The sequence below is a fragment of the Delphinus delphis genome, chromosome 10 (assembly GCF_949987515.2).
Source record: "Delphinus delphis chromosome 10, mDelDel1.2, whole genome shotgun sequence".
NCBI lineage: Eukaryota > Metazoa > Chordata > Mammalia > Artiodactyla > Delphinidae > Delphinus > Delphinus delphis.
The window spans coordinates 43,586,992-43,600,484 of record NC_082692.2 but is presented as its reverse complement, the minus strand read 5'-3'; the positions used below and the strand labels follow the sequence as shown (position 1 = coordinate 43,600,484).

The following is a 13,493-nucleotide window of genomic DNA, read 5'->3' as shown; positions in this document are numbered from 1 at the left end:
CACTGGGCGTGCTGTCCCTTGCCCCCCAATTTGGAGTGGATCAGAAGTGTGTCCTGGATCCTAGCTGGACAGTTTGATTCCTTTCCTGATGATTTTGAATTGGGAACAAGTTCTGAATTTGGCAAAGCTTCCATGCCGATGTGCGCTCAGATGGGAAACTGCCTTTTTTTTTTTTTTTTTGCCGTACGTGGGCCTCTCACTGTTGTGGCCTCTCCCGTTGCGGAGCACAGGCTCCGGACGCGCAGGCTCAGCGGCCATGGCTCACGGGCCCAGCCGCTCCGCGGCATGTGGGACCTTCCCGGACCGGGACACGAAGCCGTGTCCCCTGCATCGGCAGGCGGACTCTCAACCACTGCGCCACCAGGGAAGCCCGGAAACTGCCATTTTGAGCAGACTCTTGGGGCCAGTGGCTAATTAGTAAAGAAAGTGTATTATCTACACAGCAGAACAAAAGGGAGAAGAGAAGGGAGAGGGGATCTGAGGAAAGAGTCCAAGTCGGCCTCTGAGAGATGGAGAGAGAATTCTGCTTGGTTCCTAATGTCCCCCACAGGCCAGTTATGCTTCTGTCCTTGGATTCCAGAAGATGCCGGATTCCTTATGGTTAAAACTCCTGTTAGTGCCAACTTGAGTGGTTTTCTGGGTTGTTTTCTTTTAACAATGAAATTCTTCTTGATTAAAATGAAAAAAAAAAAAAAGAAATACAAGCTAAATAGAAGTATAAACAGTAATGTAAAAGAAGAACCAGCCAATCATTGTGACTGGTTAATTCAGAAGATGGGCATATTAATTTTACATCTTCTCTAAATTATCGCTCAGCTCCCCCTCCCCACATTTCTAAGAATGAAAGTTGAAAAGCAGTGTCCTGAAATGTTCAATTATTTTATCTCTGATGGATGACTTAAAAAAATTTAATTATGTAGGAATATCTTTCGCCACTTTGGTGATAGCCCTTAGCAGCTCCAATGTCCTTGGTCAAAAACCACTTGCTGGCAAGAATGCAACTTGAGATAATTATGGCTTTGTGCACTGAGTTTATTTTCTGAAGGTTATTTTGATTTATGATGACTCAGCTCCTCAGTCTATGTGGTTAACTTTTGGGGGGGTGGGCCGGGGGATTGGTCTTCATGTATTACCAAGCTCTGTCTTCAAAAAGCATGAAATTAAAGGAACCATAGTTCCTTTTCTTACCTCAATTCGTTTAACTTTCTCTGGGTGTTTAACATGAAGGTTCTCAACAAGAGAGCTCCTGTCTTACTAAACTGATAATTATCAAGGTAGTGGGTTATTGTCTAGGCTTATTTATTTATTTTTTTAGTGCCCTAGCCAAGGATTAGAAATAGTCCTTTTAATTTGTCTTCTTCAGTATCTCTTCTTTGACTTTCTCTGCTTTAGGACATTTTTTCTCCTGAAGGAACCCTGCAGATGAAAAGTCTATTTGCCCTTCCTCTCTTAGTGATAGAGGCATGTGTAGCATCTTTATCTTCTGACCTAGCCAGTCTAAACTTTTATGTTGAATATTTATCTCTTACCTTGCTCCATTTTCTGAAAATTCAATGAAAACACCGGTCCCTTTTGCCTTTCTGAAATTATAGATACATTGTGTCATAATACTTGTAGTAAATTCTGGTTCAAACAAAAGTCTCCAAAAGAAGAAATTACAGAGTTGTAAAAGACCACCCCCTGTCATCCCACAGCAGGGAAGTTTTCCTGTTATCTAATCCCAGGGTGTTCAGAGGGCGGCTGGCCCAGCCTGTTTTGTCAGGGAGCCCATACTTTTTTTCCTCCGCCTTTCTCACTTTTTCTTTTTCTTTCCTTTTGTTTTTGGTTTTCCTACTTAAAAAAAAATTTTTTTTATATTGGAGTATAGTTCATTTACAATATTGTGTTAGTTTCCGTTACACAGCAAAGTGAATCAGTTATACGTATACATATATCTATTCTTTTCCAGAATCTTTTCCCATGTAGGTTATTACACAGTACTGAGTATATGTTAATCCCAACCTTCCTCACCTTTCTGACTGCCCTTCTTGGTCCTCTTCAATAATCAACACTTTCTGCCTCCCAGCGAGTTGTTCTTTCGCACTGGCCTCTCTCACTGCCCTGGAATTCAACCCAGCTCAAACTTCCCATGCTAAAAAATGATCTCTCCATTCTCATTTTACCAGAAATCTTACATTGGTTGGAAAAATTTCAGATGACTGCAATGTTTCCCAGGTGATTCTGATACTGATCAGGGTTCTTGGCCTCCTTAATCAAAAGAAATTGATTACAGGCCAGACAAGAAATTCAGGCAAGGCTTTATTGGGGCCCCTGCTGCCCCAGGGGGGAGCGAAAACAAGTAACAGGTGCCCTTGCTCATTCCCCAAGAGGGGGTGAGCTCGTTCCTTATATGGGGTGAGGGTAGGGGTGTGTCCAGGGGTTGGGCCGGAGGCATGACTTGGGTGGTTTGCCCACCCCCTGGAGGTGTTGTGTGCAGGGGGCATTCAGAGTACCCTGCTTTTGCTCCCGGTACCTTGCTTTTGCTCCCGGCTCTTCAGAAGTGGCCATTTGGTTTTTTGGGTCATTTTCTATCTTGTTGTCCATAATTTGCCCCAACTGCACATGCACGCAGTTATCTTTAGTCCCTTACAGCTTCTTTGTATTTTGTTGCTCGAAGAGACATTTGTGAGGTGCAAGCATTGCAGCAAAGGGTCCCAGGTCCCAGGCTGTCTCACCTATGAGCAGCCCACGTTGGGAGCACTTCTGTAAACTGTAGTGTTTGAAGGCTGGACAATAGGACTTAGGGAGAGACTCCATCACACAGGAGAGGGAGATGGGGGGGAGCAGGGCAAAGAGGTCAGACAGGGGTGATTTGACTCCCTCCCTAGGGTGCAGCCCTGGCACAAGGGTGGGCAGGGGGCAGTGGGAACACCCAGAAAGGCTGAGTGTGAGGATGCCTGGTGTGGGACTTAGTCATAGCTTCTCAGATGGTTCATTGGAGAATGCCAAGCCTCATAGGGGAGACTTGTACTCAAGGTGATGCTGAGCCTGGGGCCACCTGGGTGCTATTTTAGAAATGTCCAGGAATGGGATTAAGTGGGTGGGCCAGAAGGAAACCCCGCAGAGCCCCTCACCCTTCAGTTTGGTGCAGCAAAGGCAGCTGGGAGTTCCAGGGACACAGGGGGTTACAGAGGGGGCAATAAAATAAATTGAGTGGAGAGGCCTGAAGGGACTCCCTCAACTGAGGTTGAGTGCAAGGACCCCCTGCTGGGAGCTCTGCAGGATCACTGAACATGACAGTAGGTAGTATCATGGTCCCCAAGAGACCAAGAGGACAGGGCTCTCTCTGGGCAGCATGCCAGCAAAACCTGGAGGGTGGATCTTGTCTGAATCCTCCTGCTACCCCGAGGATAGGAATGCCTCCCCTCCATCCAGCCACAACTCTGAGAAGCCCTCCCTGGGAGTTGGAATTGGAGTTGAATTAATATTCACCCCAAACCCATTTAGACCAGCACACTCTATTTTAAGCCTGAAGATACTGAATTATTTTTCATTGTCGTATGTATGTTTTTCTTCTGCCATCAGTGAAAGCAGGAATGAGAGGGCCAGATGAGAACAGTTATAGATAATAAAGAAAATTATGTTTCTTATATGTTTGGGCTGAGTTATGTAAATGTGTAAGATGATATTGGGTTGGTCAAAAAGTTCAATCTTACGGGAAAACCCTAACGAACTTGTTGGCCAACCCAATACAAATAATATAATGAACTCAGATATTGACCAAGTCGAGCTAGATCATTTCCCAGTACTATTTCACATAAAGTAGCTTTTAGCACAATGGAATAGTACTCAGTCATGGAAAAGAAACTGCTGATGCATGTAACAACATGAATGAAATTCAAAAGCAAGCAACGAGAGAGTACATGACCCCAAAGTACATGCTGTATCAATCCCTGAATATGAATTTGAGCCACAGTTAAAACAGGAAGTGGGGACAGAATCAGAACAGTGGTGACCACTGGGGTGGGGGTGGTGATATTGACTGGAAATGCATGAGGGGGCTTTCTGTGGTGGCGGGTGTGTTCCATGTGTTGGTCATGGTGGGGGACATATAGATGGATCATATGTAAATGCCATTGAGTTGTCCATGTAAGAGCTGGGTATTTTATTGTATATAAACTATAATTCAAATAGTACTGAATGAAGTAGGAGGTAGATAAAGAAAACAGATCTACTCATTTTTCTCCCAAAGACTTGGGTTAAATTGTTGAAATCTAAAGCTAAGTGTTGAAAAGTAAATGGTGCTGGATAAAAATATATGTGGTGCTTGAATCTGCCCAGGATTGACTCAGTCAGTCAAAGAGAAGACAGGGGTTAGGCATGAGCCATCAGGAAAATGTGTTTTCACCAAAAGCCCCTGTACCTCCTCTGACATCTTCTCTCTCCCTTGGAAATTTTTAGATGCCATTATGTTACCACAGCATTTTTCCAAAACTCTCCTCCTGGAATTGATTTGTCTAAAGACACACTGGCTCCTTTAAAATCAAAACCAAGCTGTCAGCACATCCTAATGGCATTTTTTGGAGGGAAGACTGGGGATATAAGTGGTCCTGGAAGATGCAGGGATCATGCCTGTGTATGTTCTGAATCCTTTGGAAATTTGCTCCTTTTCATTGTGGTGCCATGGAGACAGTATTGGATTCAACATCACAGAGATATAAGTTCAGAACCTGAATCCGCTGTTTCCTTTCATGGTGATCTTGGGAAAGTTGCTTGGTCTTTTAGAAACTTAGTTTCTTCATCTGTCAAAAGGAGGACAGATTGTGCTATGAAGATTAAATTGCGTCATATATAAGTGTTTGGCATATGACAAACTCTCCACAAATGAGTACTCATTATTATTGTTATTATAGGATTGCAAAAGACCACCTACCCAATAGCACCATCAGTCATGGACCTTAGTGCACACAGTTGGGCTCTTTTGCAGTTTTCTTCCTTTCTCTACTCCCAACTCAAATGCTAGTTGCCTGACGTGAGGGCTGCATATAGCATTTTATCTCCCTTGTTACTTTATAAGGTGCTTAAAGGAAAAGTCCCTTTTCTGTTCACCTGTGCACCCCACAGAAGGTCCAGCCCAGTGATTTATATAGGTAAACAACTAATGTTTGTTAACTTGAAAGATTCTTTAAAAATACTCATGTTTTAGCAGAAAAAATATTCTATTAATATATTTGCAATGTTTTACACAGTAACCTCTATTAGTTTATCATATCAACTTCTTAACACGAGAGAGCATCTCCCGAAGTTATGAAGAAGATAACTCCAACAGAGACTTCATGGGAGGGGATGGTAGTGTCTGGGACTGATACTAACCCTGTGTCTTAGTCATCTATTGCTCTGTAAAAACCTCCCCCAAACTCAGTGGCTTAACACAGCAATAAATCATTTATTATCCTTCACAGACAGTGAGAACCGAGAATTTGGGAGCAGCTTGGCTGCATGGTTCTGACTTGGGTTCCTCATGAAGTTACAGTTAAGTGTCAGAGGTGGGCTGCCGTCATCTGAAAGTTGGACCGGGGCTGAAGTTCCACTTTCAAGGTGCTCATGGCCATCAAGTTGCTCCTGGCTGTCAGTGGGAGGTCTTAGTTCCTCTCCATGTGGGCCTCTCCACAGGGCTGCTTGGGCATTCTCACATCATGGCCACTGGCTTCCCAGAGGGAGCATTTCAAGAAACCCAGCAGAAGCTGCAATGCTTTTATGCTCTAGCCTTGGGAGCCATGCAACATCATTTCTGCCAGATTCTACTGGTCACGGTGTGAATGCCAGCTACCCAAGGGCTTGGATACCAGGAAGTGTGGATCACTTGAGCCAGCTTGGTGGTGGGTGCCAGATTCTGGCACAGGAGTTAGGTAGCTCCTATTCCATACACTTCCTGCAGGATGGTGGGACCTTCTACGTTTGATACCACTTGCAGGACTGCTGTGTTGTACAACTACAGGGCCTTGGTTGGCATCCGAGCATGAGTGCCCTCTTGAGCTGTGTAACAGAGCAGCCCACTGGAGAGCCCTTGTAAGGCCAGCTTTGGAGGGGCTTCTGAACTGGAATAAAGGGGCTAGATATTAAAAAAGAAAAGGGCAATATTAGAAATACCCTTCAGTGGAGTAAGCTTCCTGAGGGAGGACTTTTTTTTGTTCTCAGCTGTATCCCCAGAGTCAGAACCAGTAACTGGAATATGGTCGATTTTCAAAAATATATGTAGGATAAATGAATGAATGAGTTTGGAATTTGCTTAATAATTGATCTCTAGTACAACTTATTATAAAAAAACTATGGGAATATTAGTCTGTTATATAAATATACATACAATAACACATTCTTAACCATTAATGTTCAGAAAAGCTTGTTTTGTAGTTAGATAAATATTACTTAATTTTTTACTTAAGTATCTGAAGAATTTAGTTTTATGAATTTTTTACATAGCATTTTCTTGTGAAACGTTTCTTTTCTTTTCCTTATTTGTATAGCACCATCATGGAAGAAAATAGAAAAAATTGTAATTTTGTTGGAAACATTAATTCTGGAAACAGAATTTTTGTTTTCATTTTAACAGTAAGTTTTAAGAAATTATTACTATTATATGATGACGGGCATACTGTGGGAAAAGGTGCTTTGGTGACACACACAAGAAAGATAATTAACTCAGTTGCTTCATGCCAAAGACTATAGGAAAAATAATTTTTGTATCCCTATAATATTGAGTAATGTATTTTGTTTGAATAACTTGAGCCGCAAAATTAAAATGTAGGAGAACTTTGACGGCAAATTTGAACTCTGAAATTGGAGCTACTCTTCACAATGAAAACTGGCTGAAATCAACAGTCCAATGTGATTGTCTCTCAACTTCTCTTTGGTTTATGATTAGTTATTGTTGTGAAGGTGACTTTGCTCCTGAAGTGGACAGAAGCATCTGAGATGGGCCAGAGAAACCCCCACCTCCATCCCAGCAAAGCTGTAAAGAGCCGCGGGCAAAAGCAGGTGAACAACACTCCCCCGATGAGAAAGAATAGAATGTGGTTAAAGGTAGAGTTAAGCTTCAGCATTTAAATTGTGATGGAAGTTGACAGTTATTGCTTCCATATGCAAGAAAAATGCATTTTTCAAAAGCTTGGTATTAATTATTATCGGGGGGTTCTGGAGGTTATTATAACAGACTAGGAAGGCAGGGGTAAGTCTCAGGTCTTCCCTGGCATTGGTGACCCACCACTCCTCAAGGCAGAAGGCACAATAGGACTCCCAGGATTGTGGATCTTCTCAAAGACCAGATACAGACATTTAGCAACTTACCTGCCTTGTCTCTCTGGGCGGCCCCCATGGTGATTACTTTCAAAGGAAATCCTTCCTCTCAGCCTTGGGGATGCTTCACAGGTGGGTCCACAAGAGTGCAAATGTCACTTTCCTGGGGCTGTCTTGAGAAGACATCCCAGGCTCTGTCCCTGGACAGACAAGGGAGTCCCTCCTGTGGCAATTTCTGCCTTAAAACTTCATTTGAATTGCCAGCTCTGGGTTGTCAGCAGTGGGTCCCACAGTCCCGAGCTTCAAGAGAACCTCTTTCCTGCTGAGGAACTGATTAGGGTCCCAGGAAGGTTCTAACTGGAAACGTTCTCCAGGATTCCTGCTCCACACGGTTGAGAGCTAAGAACAGTAACCCCAGGGGTGCAGACCTCTCAGTATGATGTGTTGGCAAAATTATGCCCGTGGAAGAATGGAGATTCAGATGATGGTGCCACTAGTCTCATTAAATTGCAGGAGACTTGGCTTTACAAAATTTCTTTTTTTAAATTTAAAGCTTTTTATTTACTTATTTATTACTATTCTTTAAAAAAATTTTATTTTATATTGAAGTATAGTTGATTTCCAGTTTGTTGTCTCAGTTTCAGTTGTACAGCAAAGTGATACAATTATACATACACATATATCCATCCTTTTTCAAATCCTTTTCCCATTTAGGTTATTACAGAATACTGAGTAGAATTCCCTATGCTATATAGTAGGTCCTTGTTGATTATCTATTTTATGTATAGTAGTGTGTATGTGCTAATCCAAACTCCTAATTTATCACCCTCCCCCCACCTTCCTCTTTGGTAACCATAAGTTTGTTTTCTAAGTCTGTGAGTCTGTTTTTGTTTTGTAAATAACTTCATTTGTATTTGTTAAGATTCCACATTTAAGTGATATGTGATATTTGTCTTTCTCTGTCTGACTTACTTCTACAAAGTTTCTGTGTCTCCATTTCCTTTTCTGCTAAAAGGAGACAATAATGCTAATTCTAAATTTCTGTTTTCTACCCATAGTATTTAGTGGCCAAGCCACATTAGAGTGTTTTCCCATCTGTAAAATGGAAGTAGAAGATACATATGCCGGATGGTAAAATTTTAATACATGTGAAATATTTTATAGAGGGTAATGCAAGGTACATGCACTGATTTTGTCTCATCAGGGCAAGTCAGCTTAATCCTCTTCCCCCAGGATTCCTCTGCTTGCTCCCGTGGAGCAGTTGACTAGAGGATGCATGGCTAAGTTTCATCCTCAGGTCAATGGAATTAATAATACAGATGTTAGGATGAGCTGAAGTAAAATAACCAACACTGAAGTGGTCTAGATGGAGCTCAATTCTGCAGTAAAAATAATCCAGGATGTTTAAAGCAGTTTTTCTAACACAAACCATGTACATACATGTTTGGAATCAAACTTTTATTTTTCCTGAAGTTTGCTTGCTCCTGACTTACCCTCTCCTTCCCCAAGTTAAGGCAGAAAACAAGTTTTTTTTTTAAAGTATTTATTTGCAAAAACTAGAACCTCAAATTAGAACACATGTGCAGAACTTCCAAACCAGAGTCCAACATAACTTTGTTTAACATTATAAACAGTGGAACTTGGGCTTCCCTGGTGGCGCAGTGGTTGAGAGTCTGCCTACCGATGCAGGAGACACGGGTTCGTGCCCCGGTCCGGGAAGATCCCACATGCCGCGGAGCGACTGGGCCCGTGAGCCATGGCCGCTGAGCCTGTGCGTCCGGAGCCTATGCTCCACAACGGGAGAGGCAAAAACAGTGGAACTCTGTCATATGTTATTTGGAGCAGGGGAGGAAGAATGACCATTTTAAAAGTCAGGCACTGTTAATGACACTTCAGGGGAAGAGATTAGCATTAGAGTGAATGTGAGACTGTGATTTTAAGTTGGTGAGAAGTAGATGGGACTTCTTAATTTTAATACCTACAAATGATCCCAAACCAATGGGGTCTCTCCAAAATAAAGTTAGAAGTTGATAAAAGCAGCACATGGAGAAAAAGAAAACTATTTTATGTTTGTATTTCACTGAATTTAGACACATCAATAAGTTGGTTACACAAGCAGCATCTCATTTTATCCTCAAAGACATTATCCTCGTGTCCATTTCACAGACATTAAATCTGAGGGATGGAGAGAGGCATGGCAGGGCATGGGATGGTGGTTGAGAACAGGAATTAGGAGTCACAAAGTTGAAGCATTTTGATACTCGTAATTCTCAGTATGGTGTAATTTTCACACCTGCTTGTTTCAGTCCTGCCTGTTTATGGGCAGGACTCCTTGAAGAAATCATTTATTTTCAGAGGAATATATTGTTAAAACCAAAATTCAACTGAGTCCATTTTAAAGATCTTATTGGCTTTGTTCAAAGCTTCATGAATCTGTCAGCCTCCAGTCCAGCAGATGGAAAAGAGCTCGGTGGAGCTCTGTACAAAATAAAAGACTTTTATAGGCCGAAGGGAGGGGAAACAAGAAACTTACACTGGACAAAAGAGCAGAGAGGTTTTGGCAACGTCACTTCCCTTTAGGGGATGGCAGGGTCTGTCAGGAGGATTACGTCACTGGAGCTGATCAAGTGATGTCTGATTGGTTGGTTTAAGATTCCATTTCTGGGAGAGCCAAAATTGTAGTGAAGTCTCAGTTTGTTAGCAAAGGGCTTAGCATACACGACTCTATTTTGGGCCTGTTGTCTTATTTTTAACAGTACCGTTCCACCCTCCAGCCTTGTAGGGTAGAAACGAGGGCTGGAAGATCTTGGAACATCTCAGACCTTCAATCAGTGGTTGTAGCTGTAACTGCAATTGTTATTATTATTTTTTTAATTTCAATAAGTTTTACTCAAAAGTATGTGAACTATAACACATTAACTATTATAATATACATACTCGTTTAGGATAAACTCAAAAGAAATACATGCTTAAAGTACATGACATGTGAGACAGTGTTACGTGTACTATCAAATTTTCACATAAATGTTAATGCTATGTTATTTTTATTATTAATGTAGTAGAGCCCTCGAGAAACTCATTCTAAATAACAAAGAGGTTCACTGCCCAGGACATTTTGAAAACTGTGGACATCCAGTATTGCCATGCCCACTCATGGTTGTTATCTTGGTAGGTCAAAAAAAAAAAATTCAGGAAAAGTGAGTTTGTCCAGCACATTTGAAAGAGAAGGTGAAATAAGACAAATCTCTTGGAAGAGCTAAGATCGAGCTCAGAACAGTCCTACCAAACAATTAAGGAAGCAGAGGAGGACACATGTAGATTTAAACGTGGAAAAAGGCATAGAAAGTATTGATATTTACTTGGTCCAAACAAAGCAACTGAGGCCATCTTGGTTTTGCCAAAATAATTGGATGAATAATGATCCATCCATTGTTTTGGACTAGACAGAACCAAATAACTGGGTTGTCAGGCTTCTTTCTCCCATGTTGACCAAAGTACTGGCAATGAGCAGACACAACCTCAATCACAGGGAGGGCTACCAAGGAAGATCGCTTTACAGATACTTTTATTGGTTCTAGCTAACGATAATGGTGGTAACTTGAATCTGTAGTGCTCCTTACAAAGTATCCTCACATGCGTGATCTCATTTGGTTGAGACTGATCTCAATTTGTGTTTTTCAGTAATTCACTGTTACCTAGCCTTGAGGGAGAAATGGTCACTGGGAAAAGTCATTAATCTTGGAAATGTAAACAATCCCTGAGGCTTCTTCAGGGCTCTGAGGGAAAAAAAAAATCTTTAATAGAACATTTTCCTCTCATGTTTATCCTCCTGCCATTTTTTTTTTTTTTTTTTTTGCGGTACGCGGGCCTCTCACTGTTGTGGCCTTTCCCGTTGCGGAGCACAGGCTCCGGACGCGCAGGCTCAGCGGCCATGGCTCACGGGCCCAGCCGCTCCGCGGCATGTGGGATCTTCCCGGACCGGGGCACGAACCTGTGTCTCCTGTATCAGCAGGCGGACTCTCAACCACTGCGCCACCAGGGAAGCCCCCTCCTGCCATTTTAATTTCTTTTTTTAAAACTTTTTTAATGACTTTTGCATATTATTTATTTATTACTTTTTGGCTGTGTGGCATGTGGGATCTTAGTTCTCCGACAAGAGATCAAACCCGTGCCCCTTGCGGTAGAAGCGGGGAGTCTTAACCATTGGATCGCCAGGGAATTCCCTGACATTTTAATTTTTTAAAATCTCACAAAGTGAATAGAATCCACACAGATTAATTCAAGAAAACTGGAAACTTTTTGTATCTTTCTGCATAACTAGAGAATCTGACTGCCCGGGTTGGAACCCAGCCTTTATCCTTTTCTAGATGTGGGAGTTTGAGCAAGTTACTTAGCTGCCTTGAGCCTCAGTGTTCTTATCTTAAAATGATATGAATTGAAATGAATTCATGGCAGGGAATTCCCTGGAGGTCCAGTGGTTAGGACACGGCACTTTCACTGCCGAGGGCCGAGGTTCATTCCCTGGTTGGGGAAATAAGATCCTGCAAGCCTTGAGGCACAGGCAAAAACAGAAAAAAAAAAAAAAAAAAAATTCACGGTGTATCCCAGTGGTTCTCAAACTTTGGCAGCATCAGAATCAGCTGGAGGGTGAGTCAGTCAGTAGAGGGGAGAACAGAGAATTTGCATTTCTAACATGTCCTCAGGTGAGACTGATGCACTTTGAGAACTAATTATGTAACTATAGTGCCTATCAGAGGACCTGGCACACTGCGAGCATCTGATAGATGTTAGCTGTCATCCTGTTTTCCTCCTTCTCATCATCATTGCCATCACTATCATCAAATAGATAATGAAAGGAATCAATAGCAAGGCTGTCCCCAAACTCTCATGGTTAAGATAATACAATTATTATTTTATTATTAGGCTTCCGGAATGGAGGCATCTTCCAGCGTTCCTGAGCGATTACCATGGAACAGACTAGACCAGGTATCCTGGCAGGCCTCCGCTGTGGGCAGCTCGCTTGGCTTATCCGTACAGCCGTAGAAATAAACCAAGACCAACCAAATGAGAAAAGCAAAGGCTATTTATTCTGATCCCGTGAAAGCAAAGGAGTCAGCCATCATCACCTGCATTTTGGCAGAGACTTAAAGGCAGACAGAGGAGTGGGCAAGCTTCAGTGTGGAAAAAAAGAAAGGTTTCAGGTGTGCCCTGATTGAGGCTGGGGCATGGGGAAGCTGTAGGGGGACTCGCTAGAAGCAGGGCATCCTGTGATTGTTTAGGGTGTGTATTTGTTTTTCTCTGGTTGGTCCGAGGTTGTAAGCTGTCAGTTCTTAAACAAGTCCTGGCCATTTGGGGCTGATTGTTACAGAAGTTATTGTTTAGCTTCCTGCATTGTCCCTAGCGATAGCAGTCTGGCTTTTCCTGCAAGTCTGACTTAAAGCAGTCTGGCTTCCTGGGCTGTTGATTGTAGATAAGGGCGTGGCTTCCTGGGCAGACTGCTGCAGGTTGTGGGTCAAGATCAGTTTTATCTATGGACTGGTTATTATCCTTTTTATCTTCAGTAGAAGATGCAGAGACACTACAGGGAGAGGAAGTCTTGACTGCGCTGACTAGTGACCCAACCCATGTGGGGCTCGTAATCTTTATCACAACTCACAGAATAGCTCACTTTTGAATCAGTTACTGGCGAGCCTAATTGGCATTACTCTATCCAAGGAAATGACCCATTCCTTGCACACTGGGCTGAACCTACCAAAACCAGGGAACAGATTCTATCATTTAATAAATTATAAGCTGATGCCACACAACAAGCTTCTCATTGGCCATGCAGACATTCTTTCATGGGCAACAACACAACCCCATTCTAATTTACATTTAACTTATGATTGTCTTGCTCTGTACAGCTCCTTGAAGCCACCACACCAGGGTCTAGAAGTAATAATGCCATTGTAACTCAAAATTATTGTGTTTTCCTTGTGTGCCAGGCTAATGGGTACAAAAGTGCTTTACATATGGCATTTCACTTTATCTCCATAGCAATGACGTAAGGTGGTCAATGGTTCTATCACTCATTTCCAATGAGTGTGAGGGTGGGTTTCTCCACACTAACAATTCTAGGAACGACAGCTGGGTGTCCTACAATTTAACTCAATTCTGACGCGTCTGCCATGTTATATCCACAGATTAAGGGCTCAGTCCTATAAGACTGCTTTTCCACGCCC

General features: G+C 42.4%; 1 pseudogene; it reads right to left on the bottom strand.

Annotated features, from left to right (window-relative positions):
- LOC132431908 (septin-2 pseudogene) overlaps positions 1–7,351 on the bottom strand; it is a 72,125-nt pseudogene extending 64,774 nt beyond the window's left edge.
- Between the last annotated feature and the right edge of the window lie 6,142 nt (positions 7,352–13,493).